This window comes from Lactuca virosa, chromosome 8 (assembly GCF_052849685.1).
Source record: "Lactuca virosa cultivar CGN04683 chromosome 8, Lactuca_virosa_CGN04683_v6, whole genome shotgun sequence".
NCBI lineage: Eukaryota > Viridiplantae > Streptophyta > Magnoliopsida > Asterales > Asteraceae > Lactuca > Lactuca virosa.
In genome coordinates, this window is record NC_136433.1 from 338,834,758 (window position 1) to 338,855,677 (window position 20,920).

The 20,920-nt window shown below is 42.8% G+C and overlaps 1 pseudogene; it reads left to right on the forward strand.

Annotated features, from left to right (window-relative positions):
* The first annotated feature begins 1,776 nt into the window (after positions 1-1,776).
* LOC145131820 (aspartic proteinase 36-like) lies at positions 1,777-12,710 on the forward strand (annotated as a pseudogene).
* Positions 12,711-20,920: the final 8,210 nt, after the last annotated feature.

The window sequence follows — 20,920 nt, forward strand, 5'->3', positions numbered from 1 at the left end:
TAAGAGCTTGAGCTTTGAGGTGTGAAAATATTTCATCAATAATGACAAGCTCTCATCGAATTTGTTGTTTGGAACATCCACAATATTCAAAGTTAAGAAAGTGAGTTTGATGAGCGCCGCTTACATGACCATGTTCATGGCATTTTTTTCACGAATCTCTTTTTCAAGTCGTTGAATATGTTTCTCATGATGAACATGAGTCTTCTTGATGAGATCATTGGTAGCATTAACCATATCGTCAAACATTTTAAGCATGATGGTGCTGGTGGAGATGTGATGATCGAGATTGTCATTGTACATTTGCTCAAATTCTTCGATAGTGTGCCTGAGACGAAGGGAAATGAGTTGGTCGAGTTGATTGGTTCGATCAAGTTCAGAGGGAGTAGCATCTTGGATCTCAGAAAGGGATTTGAGGATGAGCTAGAGCTTGGAATCAAGATGTGCAGCTTTCTGATCATGTTTTGAATCAAGGCTTGTGACTTTCTGATCAAGTGAATCAACTTCGGAGTTGGCTGAGGCAATATTGTCTCGAAGTCCCAACAGGGAAAAAGGATCTACAATGTTCTCATCTGAGGATCTTGTGTTTCAGGTGAAACTTTCAGATTTCTTATCATCTTCATTTTCATTACCATTTGGTTCGAAAGGATTGGAATCGACAACAGGATTATCTTGAGCTTCGTTACCTTGAATATCGTTCACGGTGCCTTCAGGAGGAGGAGAGGAGTTCTTGTTCCCTTCAATATTTTCATCATCAAATTCCTCGGAGGATGAGAAAAGACCGGAGTTATAATGTGGTTTCGAGGAAGATGGCTTCTGAAGAAGATTGAGAATTGTGGGGATCGAAATAGCACAAACGAAAGTGTTATCATATTCAAATATGATCTCCTTGGAAATATCTTCTTTAGCATTCGACTCAAGACCTGCTGCACTTGTAAATGTTGGTGGACCATGTTCAGTGATTTCAAAGTAGGAGGGAAATATCCTGCTTCAGAAAGCTTAGAATCAGAGGCAGGGGCCCCTGATTGTGCTTGTGAAGAAATGATATGGATTTCCAAAATGACTCGTGAGTGTGTTCCAAGGGGCTTCAAGGGACTTTGTTCAATACCGGCAACATCTTTTTGAGAAGATGTGGGTAGATTATGAGCAGACTCGCCGTGAGTATGTGTAAGTAATTTTGAAACTCCGAAGGGTACTTCGGAAGAGTTTCTAGGTTGGGTAGACGGAGATCCAGAGTTAGATTGAATGTCAATTTGTGAATCCTTTCAAGAGGATTCACTAGCTTTGGTTTTTTTGTCTCGAACGTTAGAGGGTGATGCCTTTCACTTGGCAAGTTGTTTGATGCGTCCTCCACAGGTGGTGGATTTGTTCTCATTCGAGGGGGTTTCAACCGAGATCGGGGTAGGTTGTGTTGGGAAAAACACAACCGAGATCTCAAGATGATGTTTGAGATGTGGTGAGTAGAATGGAACCATGGACAACATATGCTCAGGTAGACGTCTAATAGGTCAAAAAGCATATTGACTAGGTAACCTATAAGTCTTAATAGTTTTGAAAGTGCATGATGCCGCTTGGATGTCTGAGTTGAGAGGAATTGCATCATGTCTCTCTGAGTCGAGTTGTTGTAGTGTCAGAGCTCAAAATCTCGGACTTGAAATCTTGTTCGGCTTCCTTTTGACTGCGAATATCCGAAAATCATGCCATAGCACCTCCAACAGGTCGATAACATTAGTTCTTCCGGTGAAGATGTTGTAAACAACGTAGAGCCATTCTTTGCTCATGGTATCTGTACCACCATGTTTTCCGGATAAAACTCAAAGAATCAGGTGCATCAATATGGTCCAAAGACCAGGAACAACTGAGTTCCTTAAATTCTTTTGCCTGTAACTCCCCATTGTAACCGATTTGGCTAAAAATGACTGAAATTCTTCAGACGTTGGTTCCTGCACTTGAAAACCTTTGGGGTTTTCTGCATTTCCTATGGCCTTCACTACTAGAAAATAGCCCTTTAATGACGCGCAAACAATGACACGCGCTGATATAGGACATGCATTTGTGCGTTCCCTAAAAAATAATGTCAGTTTTGCAAATTGAAGGATAGAGGACACACATTTGTGCGTGCCCTAAAATTAGTGTCAGAAAAGAAAAAAAAGGAAATGCGGAGGGCGGCTTTCATAAAATGTGTTTCATCTAAGTGTGTTGTTTTATAATTTTTTAATGAAACACGCGTTTTAAGGCGGGATTTCACCCGCCTGCTGGATCCCAAAAATCAAAACCCCCAGCCTCTTCTAATTAGCAAGAAAAATCCTTGGGGCCTTCGTCTTCATAGCAGCATCGCTCCACCACCCAAACCTCCGATCTCACACCGCCAAGTGTAATCGACCATCTTCTCCAACCATTCTTTCCTGTCGCACTATACCGATAACAAAACCCCCCATCATGATATGCTAATGTTTGTATTTCTGTCAATCGAGATCAAATCATTCATGGCATAGGTGCTCATGCTTCACGTTCGTATGATAAAACCCTAACCGTAAAAACCATCATTCTCTAGGTCGAGAGCAACGATTCCATCAAGAATGTCAAATACATGATCCAGGTTCCTCTTTCTGCTCTATTCTTACCTCTAATTTTGATTTTGAAACTTCTCATCTTCTCCTCTATAAAACCCTAACTAGAAAAATCATACGGGTTCAATTGTGATTTCCTCCTCCATACTCGATCCCTACTTCTACTCTCTACGCATCTCAGGTAGGATCCATTCTTTCTCCCTTTTTCTCCTTCTTTTTATTTGTTTTCTCAGGTACAACATCATTCTCCCATACTTTTCTACTTGTGCATCCCATTCAGATACTTTTCAGAGTCGCACACAACACCACACACACATGCTCACATTTACTATTTTTAGCATAAATTTTGATACTTGTTCATTGTCATGTTCTTTAGGAACTCAATCATTTGATTCTGGCTGTTCCAATTCCAATCACCAATGCAGTTACACATTCCAGTATGGAGATGGTAGCGGGACGTTAGGTATTACATTTCTGATCTAATCCATCTTGATACAATCATCGGCGATTCAAAACCATCAAACGCTTCAGCATCTATCGTATTTGGGTAATTCATCCCAATCCATTAACCCCTTTCATTTTTCATTAAAAAAACCCTAATTGACTTGGCAAGTTCATGAACCAGATGTAGCACATCCCAAACTGGGGGTTTAACCAAATCCGATAGAGCCATTGACGAAATCTTTTGATTCAGTCAACAAGGACTCTCTGTAATCACGCAACTTTCTTCACAAGGGATCGCCCCAGATGCTTTCTCTCATTGTCTCGTCAGAAACGGTGGTGGCGGTGGGATTTTGGTTCTAGGTCAGATAATCGAGCCAACCATGATGTATACTCCATTAATCCAGTCGCAGTAAGTTCTCTTTCGCTTATCTCTTATCATAAAACATTAACAATGCTAACATGTGCATCCATGCAGACCACATTACAACATAGATCTGTTAAGCATTTCTGTGAACGGACAGCCATTGCCATTCGATCCATCATTATTTGCAACATCAGGGAATCGAGGGGGGACGATAATTGATTGTGGAATTACTCGTTCATACCTTGTGGAAGAAGCTTATGATCCTTTCGTTGATGCTGTAAGTTGAAATTGGAGAAAATTTTGTCAAATTCATTGTCACTTTCATCTAAACAACTACTTCTGACTTCCGTTCATGCAGATTACACAGTCTGTTTCATAATTCGTCCGACCTATTACCTCAAAAGGTGACCAGTGTTATGTGATTTCCTCAAGGTTTTCTTCATCAATCAACTACCCATAACCTACATTTCCTTTCATCTATGTTTTACATTGCGATGAAAGTAACACGGAAAACCTTCTGATAATATTTCAGTACGCCGAAGATATTTCCAATTGTAAGCTTGAATTTTTCCGGCGGTGCTTCGATGATTTTAAGACCCCAAGACTATCTTCTTAACCAGATGTAACATTCCAAGTTCGGAAGCAAGAAGTTGAAGGGTGCTAAGTGAAAATAAAGGAAGGGACTCGGCGAGTAGGTCTCTTGACTCGCCGAGTCGAAGCGGGTGCGTGGCACGGGGTTAAGTGGCCTGACTCGGCGAGTCGGCGGCTGGACTCGACGAGTCAGTACTGGTCGAGGAAAAACCCTAATCTTCAGGGTTGCACCCTATTTAAAGGAATTAATGAATCGTTATCCTTGGCTTTCCCCTTTCTAGATCCATTTTCATGGAAGTTTTAGGGCTTGTTTGGAGATGATATGATGAAATCTTGGTGTATAAGTTAGATATGGTGTTGAAACTCCAGATTTGAGCTCTATTTGGATCAAAGATGCAGAAAGCCCTTTTGGTTGCTATGCAAAAGCCTTTCCCCAAGAGTTAAGTCCCTTTCTAGCTTGGTTTTTGGTATTATGGGGCAAGAAGCACGTAAAGGTAGCAACTTTATGTTGCTAATGGATTCTAGAGACCCCGATCTATTGTTTGGAGCAAAGGAGCAGCTCTGTGTCACGAGATTTTGGAAATGCATGTATGGACTCGACGACTCTGGGAGATGACTCGGCGAGTCGGGCTAGAGATCAGACTTTGAGTCACGTAGTAACTCGGCGAGTCGCATGGGTGACTCGGCGAGTCTTATGATGATGAGCTTGGACTCGACGAGTTGGAAGAACAACTCGGCGAGTCTATTGAAGATTGTCGTGGACTCGGCGAGTCTGTTCTTGGACTCGGCGAGTCTGGTCGCAGAACCCCTAACCCCTTTTGGTTAAGACGCAGATCAGTGAGTCGAGGGGTGACTCAGTGAGTTGGACAGGATGGGACTCGGAGATCGTTGGACTCGACGAGTCTTGGGGTGACTCGGCGAGTAGACTCGGGTTATGGGAATTTCTGAGTATAGGGACTCGACGAGTCACGGGTCGACTCGGCGAGTAGAGTCAGTCAGGGAGGTTGACTTTGACTGAGGACTTTGACTTTGACCAAGAGTTGACCAGTTTGACTTTCAAGGGTATGTTGGTGATTTTGGTATTTATGGAATTGGTTCTTTGGTAGTGTTCGGTGGTGGAGTTCGTGTCGGTGATCGGAGCAGCTGATCTTATTCTTTCAGTCGGCAATTGAGAGGTGAGTTATCCTCTCTATATCGGCAGGGTCTACGACACCAAGGCCGACCCTTTATCGGATGGAAATCCGGGTATTGTTTGTTATGTTATTGTTTTGGTAGATCTGCATCCTGGTATTTAGGATGGTGTTATGTTAGTGACCTGGTTAAGGTCGGTACCCGAGATATAGGGTAATGTTATGCTAGTGACCGGTTAGGTCGGAATCCTGGTTAGGATGTTGATATGCTATGTGATCTGTTAGATTGTTTGTCTAGTTGAGGATTGTTATGGGATTGATTGTTTTATGTGCACATGGTTGTTTGATGGGGGTTGGGTTGAGTCGGGTCCTGCTTTGTGCTGAAAGCCAACATACCCAGGGCGGACCGGATATTCCAAAGGCCCAGCGAGCGGTCCGGATAGGCTGAAGGCCCCAAGAGGGCGGACCAGACGTACCGAGGCTCGGGGAGTGGACCAGGCCGACTGAAGGCCCGATGCGGGCGGACCAGTCATACTGTAGACTCAGAGAGTGGACCAGGTGGATTGAAGGCCCGGTGCGGGTGGACCAATCACACTGTAGACTCGACGTACATGGCTAGACTCGGAGGGTGGACCAGGTGGACTGAAGGCCCGGTGCGGGCGGACCAGTCACACAGTAGACCCGATGTGCATGGTTGTTCTATTTATGATATGTTATGAGTGTGATATGTGTGGTTGGTATTTTGGGGCTAACTCACTAAGCTTTCGGGCTTACAGTTTCAGTGTATTGTTTCAGGTACTTCAGGAGATCATGGCAAGGCGAAGGCGTGATCGTACCGCTCCTCATGTTTTATGATTTATATGATATGGTTCTGGGGGATACTCTGATGTTTAAACTATTTTGAAAACGAGTTGTATGAACGTAATGGTTTTTGAATGATTAAAATGTTTTAATTTGGCTCAAATTTTATGGGTGTTACAAGTTGGTATCAGAGCCTTGGTTTGAGTGAATTGGATGAATATTCGTGTGAATTCAGTCTCAAATCAGGGAGGGATTTTCAAAATGGTTTTCAAAAGGTTTTCGAAATAAGTAAAGGAGGATGCAGAGGGATCTTCAGGAATTGCATGATAGAATTGCCAGTAAGTAGACCCCAAAATACCATACAAGTTATTTGATTATGTGATATGTTAGAACAGCATGCTAGTACTAGGCTAGGGATCTTCAGGAATTGCATGATATAATTGCCTTATTATGTGATGCCTATTAACCTAGGGTTTTCCTTATTTGAGATATGCAGCTTTTCCTCTAGGAGTGAGGATTGAGCGGGTGTGTGTATATGGTTAGAGTGTTGTGGTGATACTTGAGACAAATATGGGTAGGTGTGGAAGGTATGCGCCCGTACTACTGAAAGCACAGTACCCATACGCGTATCAAGGAAGTCACAACTCTCTAGGGTATCGGTTATGAGATAGTCCCCAGATGATTATGAGATGTATCTAAGGGTCTCGTTGGTGTATTGTAGTATGGCGATGACGAGGCGTTTCGGGGCAGGATCCAGTTCGGGATCAGGATCGGGAGAGGGTGGTCAGGATGGGTCAGTACCACCCGAGGTCATTGGTCAGATGAGTACGGACGAGGTTGATGCCAGGATTCGTGAGATCCTGCATGACGAGGTTGTTGCCATGTTCCGGGACGAGTTGCCGGAAATGTTTGGGTCGATCAAGACTTCCATGGTTGAGTACTTTGATGAGCGCTATGCAGCTCTTGCGGAGGCGGCTGCCGCGGAGGCGGCTGCCGCGGCAGCTACAGTGGCTGTAGTAGTAGCAGGGGGAGGAACCAGTCGAGGTTTTCAGTATCGGGACTTCGATAATACGAAGCCCCTACTTTCGATGGAGTTCAGGATCCGATCGTTGCTATGAGGTGGTTGTCAGACGTGGAGGGATGTTTCTTCATGTATTCATGCCCTGCTGATCAGAAGGTGAGGTGTGCTCTGAACCTTTTGAGGCTCGGAGCGAAGGATTGGTGGAGGTTGACTACGGGATCTTATTCTGACGCGCAGCGGGCTGCGGTTACGTGGGATCAGTTTCGGGAAATGTTCAGTACCCGTTATGTTCCACGGGTTGAGAGAGAGAGGTTGGCTCAGGAGTTCCTGGAGCTGAAGCACGATTCAGATCGGTGACGGAGATCACCAGGATGTTTACTAAGAGGGAGATGTTTTGCCCAGAGTTTGCTTCAGAGCAGGCTCAGATGTCCTGATTTCTGAGTATGCTCAAGAGGGACATCAGGCAGTTTGTGTCCACGCAAAGGTGTGATACCTTGTTAGAGCTGCAGGAGGCCACCAGGCGGCGGGAGTTAGAGATTGAGTTGCAGTTGCGAGAGCAGAGGCAGGCCCCAGTGCAGTCGCAACCGGCGCCGAAACGGTTCAAAACCGTTGACTCCAGGATTGGGAGTCAGAGCAGCCACACTTGCGAAAAGTGTGGGAAGGGTCATACCGGAGTTTGTAGGTCCGGTGGTGCATGCCGCAAGTGCGGAAGAGAGGGGCATTATGCGAGGGATTGCCGTCAGTCAGCCCCGGTGCAGGATATGAGGATTTGTTATCATTGCCATCAGGTTGGACACTTGAGGGCCAACTGCCCACAGTTTGCTGCAGGAACGGTGTAGGCTCCAACACCGGCCACTTTGAGGATTACTGGCAGGGCTCAGGGTGGAGCGGAGCCTCCGAGGGCTCAGGGACGCGCTTTTCGGCTTACAGCAAAGGAGGTCAGGGTAGAGCCGGATGCAGCTGCGGGTATGTTTCCTTTTTGATATCTTGTTATCTTGTTGATTGTGTAGTATTGTAAATCTGTCTGCATTGTTCCGCATGTTTCATAGTATGATTGAGGATCTTAGTAGTTAGGAGTGGTAGTTAGTGTTCAGGAGGATTCTTGGTCGAAAGATAAGGTATATGATCTCGTTGCTTGGAATAGCGACTGCGTTGCGAGGAGTGTTCAGTCGAGATTCGAACTTCCTTGGAGTTCAGGTGTGCGGTGGTGGAAGGGTTATACGGTGAAGGTTACTCACTCGCGAGGGAGTCAGTTCATGGATAAGAGGGAATATATAGAGTAAGGGCGTTTGAGCCATGCCGGTTTTGAGAACGGTGGTTAGTAGTCGATGCACTAAGTGGGGGAGAATTAGAAAATTCTCCGGTGGAACAACATATATCCAGGGATGGTTAGCTGTTGGATTTCAGTGTTGTGCTAGCTGAGAATGTGGAGATAGACACATGGGGAAGGGAACAGACCATGGTTTTCAGAGAAAGTGATTGGTTGTTGAGAGGCCTGGGATCAGGCCGTGGTAAAAGATTCATAGAACGGATGTGGAGTTCGGAACCCCTAGAGGGCTAGAACAGACTGCATGGGAGGGATTCCCGGAAGGAATGGTTCAGGGTGATGTGTGACGGCATTTGAGCGGTCCGGATAGACTGAAGGCCGGGAGGCGTACCAGTCAGGCCGAAGGCTCGGGGAACGGTCCAGATAGACTGAAGGCCCAAGAGGGCGGTCCAGACATGTTGAAGGTTCTGAGAGTGGTCCAGATAGGCTGAAGGCCTGGGAAGACGATGCAGTCATGCTGAAGACTCTGTATGTGTTCATGGATTGATAGGAGGAGAATGAGTGAATAAGTCACCATGCAATAGTAATCGATATGGTCTGGCCCCAAGTATTGATCATGATGATGGAGTCGGCCGGAGGTTCAGGGAACGGTCCAGACAGGCTGAAGGCCCAGGAGGGCGATCCAGACATGCTGAAGGCTCTAAGATTGGTCCAGATATGCTGAAGGCCTAGAAGGGCGGTCCAGTCATGCTGAAGACTCTGTATGTGTTAGTGGATCGGTAGAGTGGGGTTTAGCTCAGTGGCACTTATAAGTGCGGTTATGGTTGTGGAGTAGACTTCCTGGAAAGGAAAGGTATGTAGCTCCGGAAGGAGTGTGGGTCCTCTGAAAGGGAGGCAGTGGAGTAAATGGATGATCGAAAGTGCTTCAGTTATTGGTAGTAAGCACTAGGAGTGTACCAGATATATGGAAGCACATACGGGTTGGATGCCCGTTGAGGTTGTGGCAATGTTGGATGATGCGCAGGCATGTTTTCGGTCTCCTTGGAAGAGGAGGAGGATAGTGGTTCCAGATCGGGGAATGGGACAGAAGAAGGTGATTCAGCAGGATAACAGACTCGGGAGCAGTCTGGACCGGTGCTGAGGACTGCATAAGGATATTACAGTCGGAGGTCAAGGACCTAGAGATCGCGATAGGGAAGTGTGGGTGGATTGCACTCTGTTGTGTCGAACCGAAGGGTTCGAGGGTAATGCAAGGACAAGGTCCTTAGTTCCGAGTATGGTTATAGGCTTGGGTTATGTATGTGGAGGTATTCCAACCTGGGGTATTCCATCATGAGGATTCGTTCCAGGTTGCTAGTTGTCAGGGTTATCGCCAATCTTTGGCGAAGGAAGATGAATTAGTGTCTTGGCGGAGCTCAGTGGGTGTTGTGGTATCCAGTTTTCGCAGGTTGTGAATGAATGTGTAAGACGGAAGTAAGGTAGTGTCTTCAGGTGGCACTTAGTTGATGAGTGTTGTCATCAGAGAAAAGAAGCCAATGGCCGGCTTGAAGCAGTTGATCAGGACCCTGCAAGGGAAGAGATGGATTTTAGGGATTCGATAGCAGTGATTGAAGGAATCTGGGCCGGTTTGATATCAGTGGATGCATTGTGGGAGTATCATCCGGAAGTTCGTGTTGCCGCAGGCTTCGAGGACGAAGCCTAATTTAAGTGGGGGAGAATTGTAACATCCCAAGTTCGGAAGCAAGAAGTTGAAGGGTGCTAAATGAAAATAAAGGAAGGGACTCGGCGAGTAGGTCTCTTGACTCGCCGAGTCGAAGCGGGTGCGTGGCACGGGGTTAAGTGGCCTGACTCGGCGAGTCGGCGGCTGGACTCGACGAGTCAGTACTGGTCGAGGAAAAACCCTAATCTTCAGGGTTGCACCCTATTTAAGGGACTTAATGTCCTCCCCTCAGCTCCCTTAGCCCCCTTTGAGACCCAGAAACCCTAGAATCATGAGTGAGAGCCATTGGAAGCAAATTGGAGCATTGTTAAGTGTTTTGTGAAGAGATCTTGAAGATCAAGAAGCTTGGATCAAGGAGATTTGTGGAGATTCAGATTACTCTTCAGCAGGAGGTCATTTTGGAGGTAATGAATCGTTATCCTTGGCTTTCCCCTTTCTAGATCCATTTTCATGGAAGTTTTAGGGCTTGTTTGGAGATGATATGATGAGATCTTGGTGTATAAGTTAGATCTGGAGTTGAAACTCTAGATCTGAGCTCTATTTGGATCAAAGATGCAGAAAGCCCTTTTGGTTGCTATGCAAAAGCCTTTCCCCAATAGTTAAGTCCCTTTCTAGCTTGGTTTTTGGTATTATGGGGCAAGAAGCACGTAAAGGTAGCAACTTTATGTTGCTAATGGACTCTAGAGACCCCGATCAATTGTTTGGAGCAAAGGAGCAGCTCTGTGTCTCGAGATTTTGGAAATGCACGTATGGATTCGACGAGTCTGGGAGATGACTCGGCGAGTCGGGCTAGAGATTAGACTTTGAGTGGCGTATTAACTCGGCGAGTCGCATGGGTGACTCGACGAGTCTTATGATGATGAGCTTGGACTCGACGAGTTGGAAGAACAACTCGGCGAGTCTATTGAAGATTGTCGTGGACTCAACGAGTCTGTTCTTGGACTCGGCGAGTCTGGTCGCAGAACCCCTAACCCCTTTTGGTTAAGACGCAGATCAGTGAGTCGAGGGGTGACTCAGTGAGTTGGACAGGATAGGACTCGGAGATCGTTGGACTCGACGAGTCTTGGGGTGACTCGGCAAGTAGACTCAGGTTATGGGAATTTCTGAGTATAGGGACTCGACGAGTCGACGGGTCGACTCGGCGAGTAGAGTCAGTCAGGGAGGTTGACTTTGACTGAGGACTTTGACTTTGACCAAGAGTTGACCAGTTTGACTTTCAAGTGTATTTTGGTGATTTTGGTATTTATGGAATTGGTTCTTTGGTAGTGTTCGGTGGTGGAGTTCGTGTCGGTTATCAGAGCAGCTGATCTTATCCTTTCAGTCGGCAATTGAGAGGTGAGTTATCCTCTTTATATCTGCAGGGTCTACGGCACCAAGGTCGGCCCTTTATCGGATGGAAATTCGGGTATTGTTTGTTATGTTATTGTTTTGCTAGATCCGCATCCTGGTATTTAGGATGGTGTTATGTTAGTGACCTGGTTAAGGTCGGTACCCGGGATATAGGGTAATGTTATGCTAGTGACAGGTTAGGTCGGAATCCTGGTTAGGATGTTGATATGCTATGTGATCTGTTAGACTGTTTGTCTGGTTGAGGATTGTTATGTGATTGATTGTTTTATGTGCACATGGTTGTTTGACGGGGGTTGGGTTGAGGCGGGTCCTGCTTTGTGCTGAAGGCGAACATACCCAGGGCGGACCGGATATTCCGAAGGCCCAGCGAGCTGTCCGGATAGGCTGAAGGCCCCAAGAGGGCGGACCAGACGTGTCGAGGCTCGGGGAGTGGACCAGGCACACTGAAGGCCCGGTGCGGGCGGACAAGTCATACTGTAGACTCAGAGAGTGGACCAGGTGGATTGAAGGACCGGTGCGGGCGGACCAATCACACTGTAGACTCGACGTACATGGCTAGACTCGGAGGGTGGACCAGGTGGACTGAAGGCCCGGTGCGGGCGGACCAGTCACACAGTAGACCCTATGTGCATGGTAGTTCTATTTATGATATGTTATGAGTGTGATATGTGTGGTTGGTATTTTGGGGGTACTCACTAAGCTTTCGGGCTTACAGTTTCAGTGTATTGTTTCAGGTACTTCAGGAGATCGTGGCAAGGCGAAGGTGTGATCGTACCGCTCCTCATGTTTTAGGATTTATATGATATGGTTCTGGGGGATACTCTGATGTTTACACTATTTAGAAAACGAGTTGTATGAACGTAATGGTTTTTGAATGATTAAAATATTTTAATTTGGCTCAAATTTTATGGGTGTTACAACAGAACTCGATGGTAATTTATAGATTCATATCTAACACTTTAAATTATACAGAAATTAGGATTACGTGAATGATTATAATCTTGAAAAGTAGCAAAATAATGATCTCGTTTCTATAGGGTGGGGCTTGACTATGGTGCATAGGGTTTCAGAAAATTCGTGGACAGGGAATTACCATTCTAGGAGGTATATATAATAAACAAAAATGTGAAAAAAAGATTACGTTTTCATTGTTTTTAACTTGTATTGTTATTAATTTGATGCAAATCTTGTTTTAAAAGATAGGATTGTTGTTTATGATCTTGGTGGTCAACGGATTGGTTGGGCGAATTACGATTGTAAGTCTAAATTTGATCTTTGGAATACTCTACATTCTAACTTGACTATTGAAAGTCAAAATTTGATGGGTTTTGGTTTCGATTGTTGATGTTATTAGGTACGTCATTTGTAAATGTGTCGACGAGTTCAAGTGGTGGAAGAAGTGAATATGTGAATGCTGGTCAGATCGGTGGTAGTAGTAGTGGTAGTTCATTAGAAAATAATCCTTACAAATTGATCTTAATTGTAGTGGCTTTTGAGTATATATATATATATATATATATATATATATATATATATATATATATATATATATATATGAGTAATTGTAATTATTTGTGTATTTGGAATGCAACATATGATAATCTGCTTGGGACAAACAAGCCTTTTCCAAAGGCGATTCCTTTACCTGTAAGTTATATATATTTTCCTTTTGAAACTTGGTTGCTAGTTATTGTAGTTTTGACTCCAACTAAAATGTGGCAGGAAATGGTGAATTTTCTTGTGGATGTATGGGAAGAAGAGGTGTTGTATGACTGATGAGAATTGTTTTTGTACTGAGATTGGTTTTATAATTATGATTGGATATAATAATTATAAAATTTATTAGCATTAGTGTGATAAATTGGTTTCATATACAACTTACTAGATTGTGATAATGCCATTTGCTTATACTGTTTTCTGTACCAGTACTCTCATAATAGGACAAATGCATGGAAAGTTTCAAATGGTGGTTGTCCGACATACCGGCCATGCGATCAAGGTGAAAATTTGGTCTTTTCAAATAAGTTCTTTTTTTTGATAAATTTACACAGACACCCAACATTTATAACCATTTTTGCTTGTGGTTTGTTATTCATGTGATCCGACTGCCACATGTCAGCAGGTTGATGAGTATGGAGGTCATGCAGAAGTTAGATTACAATCTTGTGTCAACTGAACTTTGTTTTTTATAACTAATTTGAAATCTTCTATATACAGGCGGTGTTGGTGGCAGCAGCAGGGGCGAAGATGTCATTCAGCCCTTAAAATTTCCCATGAATATATCTTTAATGGTACTTCCCATAAAGTCATGTATATATAGATTATAGAAATCACTTTTTTAATGTTTTCCAGCCTGACACTGTTACCGGTGATATTAATTTGTAATTTTTTTTATTTAAAATGATAGTTATCATAATTATCTAATGTTTTTTTGGTTGTTTAAAGGGTGATTGTACAGGAACTAGTATGTTAAAATTTGGTTGTCAGGTACTTTCAACCTCATATTTGACCTTATTACCCCATTCTTAAAGTTATTTTTGTTTTTTTGGCTTATTTTTAAAAATTGGGATTTGTTGGTTTATGTGAATCTAATGGTTGCATTATTCAAATTTGTAAGTGTTGTTGATGTGCATAGTGTCAAACAAAGTAGCTTGGATGTTGTGAAGGTGGGCAACAAGTTCTTGTAGTTCAACTATTATTGGTTGATGACATTCATCTCTTTCACATTTGATGTATTACATTTGTCTACTATTGAAATGATTATTTGTATGACATTAACTTTTATGCAATGGATTGTATTTTTTGTATATGGTATTTTATTTTCTATTATGACACATGAAATGAAAATTTAATTTGAAAATTAGTAAATCTATAAAAAAAAAATTTAAAATTTAAAATTACGATACGCAAAAATGTGTGGCATCTTCATTTAAGACATGGCCTTTCTTGACAGCGGCTTTAATGATACGCATTGCGTGTCATAAATGTGCATCGTAAATGCGCGTCATCTATAGACGACGCGGAAAAACGTGTCGTCTCTCGTTATGACAGGGCCTTCCTTGACACGTATTTGCGCATCGTCTGAGCGTTTTACGACAAGCATTGCGCGTCGTAAAAGGTTGTTTTTCTAGTAGTACTTGAGGAGGGTACCTTTGTGAACTGATACAATTTTGTAATTTGTGATCTTCGTTTAAAGAACTTCTTTTGTCGATCTTCAGTCATTTAAAAACTTTGTGCAGAAGTTGTAGAGGAAAACTAGGGTTAGGGATTTTGTTGAAAGGAATGGCGATGGGATGGAGGGAGATGAACTCGATCATGCTTCGTATAGATTCATCATAATCCATGGGACCGAAAGAAAACAATTGAGTTGTTTCTCTGAATATTAACTCAATGGATGAGGACGAAGCAGATCCCTTGGATGATTTGTTCTTAGTTACAGTTTGAATGCCATTTGAGTGGATTTGGACGCAACTGAAGGAGTTTGGAAAAGCTTTAAAGAACGGAGTATGGATGAAATCATTCTAGGAAGAAGATAGCTAAAGAGAAAAGTGGGAACGGTTAGGATTCAAAATCCTTATGTAGGTTGGATGTTTCGGGTCGGGTCAAAGAATGAAATGATGACACCTGAAAAAACGAAACAGGTTGCATTTTATGCATAGCCCAAAAGGGCTTCCTAAGTGACTGTTACGAACAAAAAATGGGATGTTTGGTTGTTTAGAAGAGGTAACTGTCGATTCAGTTCAGAAAAATACTCAATACTTTATCAGAATGTGTGCCAAAGTGTGTTTATTGAGATTTAAGAGGATAATCATAAAGGAAATTATTGTTAATGTATCTCTAAAAACCTTATCGGAATTGATGAGAATAAAGTTCTCTTAGATCGATAGATTCAAACAGATATTAACATGACAATAACAAGCAATAAGAAACAATGAACACCAACGTGAATCAAACGAATGTCGAATGATTAAAACAGCAACCCTCAGAAGAGCTCGATGAAGAACTTCTACTTTAGAGGGTACTAGGGTTACAATACTTGTCCAAAGAAATATTCAGAAGCTTTTCGAACGAGATGCATGCATGCACCATAAATACTAAACCCTAAAAACAAACACGCGGTTGGATAGGCCCAAACCGTGAATACAATTGGACCGCACTAACAAGGCCCAATGGCGCAACACATAAACTCAACAATCTCCCCTGTTGCGCCAATTAAGGCGAGAGATCACTTTGGTTGAGTAACTGTATTTTTCCTCACAGTCTTGCACAGCTTGGGGATGATGGCAAGAAGAGTTTGACGAAAAAGAATATACCACCGAAGCATATCCGTAAACATCTTTTTATCGGTTTCACTGTTCTGATCGCACCCGTGTATGATATCAAGAATATGCTCCAAGCAGGCTGTGGAGAACAGGTGTTTGTCAACAAGAGCGAACAGACATTTTTAACCTTCGCCCCTGATGAACATGACTGTATGAAACTTGGGGTCGATTTCGCCCTTAATCATCAAATTGATGTCGCTTGCCTTCCCAATTGGCTTGAAAGTGGGCTTCTTCTTTATGGCAGAGGTGATTTCCTGATCCATCTTTGTGACTTCAAGAATATAACACACCGAAATTCGCTTGATGTGATCTATAATAGGCTCATACTCCTTTTGATTAGTCAACAAAATATTGTTCAGGAGAATCCAGTCATGAGGATTCAAATTTGGCAAATCAGCCAGGGAGATCATATGAACTGAACTGTCTGAGCCTCGGGTCACTTTGAACTTGATATTGATAAACTTCCCTGCTGAAGTGGGTTTCAACACCTTGACTGTTGTGATTTTCTGATTACTCCAAGTAAGGTATTGAGGTTGAGCAAACTTAAGATAGTACTCAAGTAGGTCTCGATCAACCTTTCGGTCAGGAGAGGGGATGGCAACTGTTGACTCAAAACAATGAAAAATGAATGCCTTTCGGGTGATTGGCATGTCAAATTGAGAATCCTTGGAATTCTCAAGAGCGAATGAAAGAACCGGTTCAAGCCAATGTGTGCTTGGAGCTTCAATTACCTCCTTCTGAAGCTTTTCCATAGTCCACAGAGGGAACATAGATTTCCTCTGTTCTAATACTTCGTTCGCTTTCCTCTCCTTATCAAATACTCCCTTCGCTTTTCAAACCTTTGCCTCAATCTCTCGATCATCAGGCTTGACTTTGAGGCTTACGGTTTTAGAAGCTTTTTCTCCTGTACCAGTCACATCATTGATTTCATCCTCATCATCATCACCAATCTTCTTCTTTCGTTTGTCCTTCATATTGCCCGAAGCTTCATTACCCTTCGGCTCAGCAGTGACTTTCGGTTGGGTGATAGGTTTGCTTTTTGGAGGATGTTGCGATTGACCCTGAGTGACATTTTCTCCCCCTTGTTTCGGAGGGACAACGGGCTCCGGAACACCTTCAATCCTGCTAAGAATGTCTAGAGCATGTCTCAATTTCTCAGCCAAGTGGCGTCGAATTGAGATAGTAAGAACCGAGTCATGGGATTCTAGAAGATGTAGAAGAATGGAGTGTACATCACCAACCGAGCTTTTGACTACTGCTCTTTCAGACTTAAGTTGTTCAATTTCCTTATTCGCCGTTTTGAGCTTCAGGTTCTGAATTTTAAGCTGTGAAATTCGTTTATCAAGCTCATCCATGATCTTGCTTTCCACAGCTAGTTCGACTTCAATTTGAGAGAGACGGGCACCAACAGAGGTTTGAAGCTCGGTGTTGGCAGTCTGGATTGCTTTGCGTGTTTCCTCAAAATGTTTCTTTTCAGCCTGAAGCGAACGGGTAAGATTATCCACAGAAGCATTCACCGTTTGAGCATTCTTCTAAGCTGCAGCTTGAAGAGAGTCAAGGAAAGGTTGAGGCTGCAACTAGTTTTTCGACGTTTGCGGTCGCTTGCTTGCAATATTTGGTGGAGGCTTCAACTGCAATAGAAGCTTTTTGACAGGTGGAAGTGGAAGCATCGATAGCTTTGACAACATTAGTAATTGAAGAATCATGCTCTTTGACAAAGGTTGCCAACAGAGCCTTGATTGCTGCTTCAGAGTATGCACTTCCGGAAGAAGAGGAAGAAAGCAATTGGTCAAGCTTGTCATTCATATCCTTTAAATGCTTATTCGTTACAGGAGCGTCATCATCTTCATCGCTCTGTACTCGATATGGACTATAATAAACAGAATCGAATTCCATGCCTTCTCCTCCAAGAACAAGTTCAGATTCTTGTGAAGGAGGTGGGGATAAAGGTTTTGAGATAATTGGTGGTTCAGAACCGAAAGTAGATGCCCTCGTATCAGATACGTTGACACGAACATTAGGTTCAGTTGGAGAAGTAGTATTTGTGGTAAACTCGGTAAATAAAGGGGTTGGAATTGGAATCGAGGTGGTATTTGAAGATGAGATGGGTGGAGGAAAGGGATCAATAGTTATAGGAACCGATTGTGTAGGAGAATGAGGAGGTGAGTTTTAGTTACCTTCATTAGTTGGTGAGGGTGGAGGTGAATTACCTCGAGGCAGGTTGTCATGAAGAGAAACGTCATCATCACTGGACTCTGGTTCGGGCTGTGGGTCAGATGGAACATAGTCGGAGTCACTTGAAGAAGGGGAAGGAGACTTCAGCTTGTGTGCTTTCTTCTTGGTCTTTCGTTTCTTTGGAGCAGTAGGAGCTACTTGTTCAGATTTTTGCATCTTGGGAGTAGAGACTTTTGAGGATTGACCTTCCTTCTCCCCTTTTCTTTCAGGCTTCTTCCCTCTTTTCACTGGTTTATCTACTGCATCTAGGGAGCTTTGCATCTCTGGAGTAAGCTGCCTTGGCCCTGTAGGGGGTAGCTTCTTGTACTCAGTTATCACCTTGCTTTCACTGGAAACACACCTGTACATAGATTCCGGAACCGAACCAATAAAGAGAAACTTCGATGGATCTGAGACAAGTATCCTCGTCGTGTGAAAAGTAGCAATAGATGACTTCAGTGAGTCTGCCATTGTTGGAACGTGAAACTTTTCCATCGCCCATTGAGTAACAAGAGTCCAAAGCCTAGCACAAGAAATTTTAGAGTAGCGTGAAGTAGAGCTTATACTCCGAACCAGTTGAGACCATAAGATAGTGCCAAAGTCCAGGTTAACGCCATCGTACAGACCATAAAGAAGGGTCATGAACGCCCTGCTCGCTCCATCAGAACCTGCAACCCTCTCCGATAAACCCTTGGGGAGGAGGGTAAATAGACCGTTCCACTGAGGAGGAAGACATGATTTCTTGAACTTTGTGACAGTGGTGAGAATCTCGGTGTACCCCATATCATAGAACATTGTGAAGAGTTGAGTGGTGGTAATGGAATCAGGGTTGATCATGGAGTCGTCGACAGCAAGCCTTAGCAACAAACAAAACCTAGCTTTTCAAATCGATGTCTTTTGATTGACGATCTCAAAGAAAATATGCTCCTTTGCTTCATCGTAGACAGCGGTTGAGTAGACTTGAGAAAGAAGTGACATTGGAACACACTCCACCTGGGTCAGGGCTATGACGAGTGGTGAATATTTGAGGCATTCAACCACTTGCAGCATGTAGGGATCATACTGGAAAGGTGAGAGTTCAATGATGAGGTTTTGATTCGGTTTAATGGTGAGAAGAGATGACTTAGCAGTTTGTTCATAAACAGATGAAGATTCAGCCATTGTTGCAGGTGTGAAGAAGAAGATGAACAGTAGAAATTCGCCGGTGTGTGCTTGAGAGAGTTGAGAATTGGTAAAGTAGTCCAACAGGTGTGAGAAAACCTTATATAACATCTCCAGGAGAGAGAAAGAATCCACAGTAATAATTTGACGATCTTCTGAATCGACGCCTAAAAAAGCATGATTTGACAGCTGGGTTTCCCTAGGAAGACATCATCAGGCGTGATGTTAGGAACCGTTTCAAATTCACGCGCCTGTTTCAAATCGTATCCAATGACGTGGTTTGAAATCTTATCTTGTTACCACCGTTTCAACTTCGAAAACTTTTCAACTTCCTTTTCAAACGTTGAAAAACCCCTTTCGCGTCATATAAGGCTAGCAATCTTCGCTCCTTAACATGATATGCCTCCATAGCATTAACAACCGAAACATCAATTCTGAAAAATAGCCATTAGTACCACGAGCAAGAATTTGAAAAATTATAAAGATCTTCGTGCAAGAGTGTGCCAATAGAAAAGAAATAAACCAAAGTATTTGTGGGATGTAAGTGATGTCTATTTAGACACGAAACTATGGATCTCGGGCACGGATCGCTTCCTTCAAAGTCAAGAGAGACTTACAAGTGTCTGTGTGGTTTCCCGTTGAATTATGATCAAATGTTTATTAAGAAACATTGAATGGCATCTTTTCAAATTTAAGCTATAAGGGATGGCTTAGCTTCAACCGAACTTCGGTACTTGACATATAAGACCAAAAGTAGGATGAAGTACTTGTTAGACCAGTGTAGCCTATTAAACAAGTAGGTTAGATAATATATTCTGTAACTTGGTGATAATTGTACAAATCTAAAAAAAAATTAAACTAGATCTTATGGGAAGAAATACCTTGGTGTTAGACAGTTTTATAAATACCGAACAAAAAATAAAAAAAGAGATTTCTTGGTACCTTCCACTAAAGTGGTTTCGTTAAAGCGTGGGTGAAAGCTAGAACATCTGATTGTTCACCGTCAATTCATTATTGGTGTTGGATTTTGGATTTCACTTAGCACGTGGTGAAACGAAGCTAAGATCATTAACACAGATGTTGTGTAACCATAAACCTCAGTGGTAAATTCTGAGAGTCTCAAGGGTGACTATTATGAACCGAAATGAGATGGAGAAGAGTGATAAGGAGGTTAAAGAACCGAAAGTACCTCTGCTATATAGTAAGGATAGAGCAGACAACTCTTAACTCAATGGGAGACGAGTAAGGTAGCTCGTGACACAAGTGATTTTATCAGCCTGATTGGGAAGATTTAATTTGTGTATATCAAATCAGTAAGGCATCACTTGAAGTCTTTGAGGCTGTGGTCAACATACAACAGCATGCTTCTAGGGACACTAAGCTAGTACTAAGATAAAGAAATATATACTTGTCCCAGCTCCATCATTTGAATGATCGATGATACTCTTCAGTGATATTTTTGGAATTTTGGATTTTAATGAAAAGAGACATAAACAAAACAAAAACAAATATTTTTGGATTTTATGAATTTTCTGAAAAAAGAAATAAAAACAGAAAGGAAAATATTTTTGGATTTTATGAATTTTCTGAAAAAGAAATAAAAACAGAAAGGAAAATATTTTGGGATTTTATGAATAGAAATGAAGTGAGAAAAGACATACACAATGTACAAATTATACAACTGAAACTTCACCTAAAAGGAGTGAAGCGAAATAGACCGAGCGTTCGGTTCATTTCGGTTCCTAAAAAATCAGGAACCGAAATAGAACGAGCTTTCACTCTATTTCGCCTTCGGTCCATTTCGGTTCCCGAAAATTCTGGAGTCGAAATAAACGGAGCGTTCGCTCTATTTCGCGTTCGGTCCATTTCGGTTCCCGAAAATTCAGGAGTCGAAATAGACCGAGCCTTCGCTCTATTTCGCTTGATCAATTTTAATGAGGCGAAAGTAGTTTCGGTACTGATTCAGCT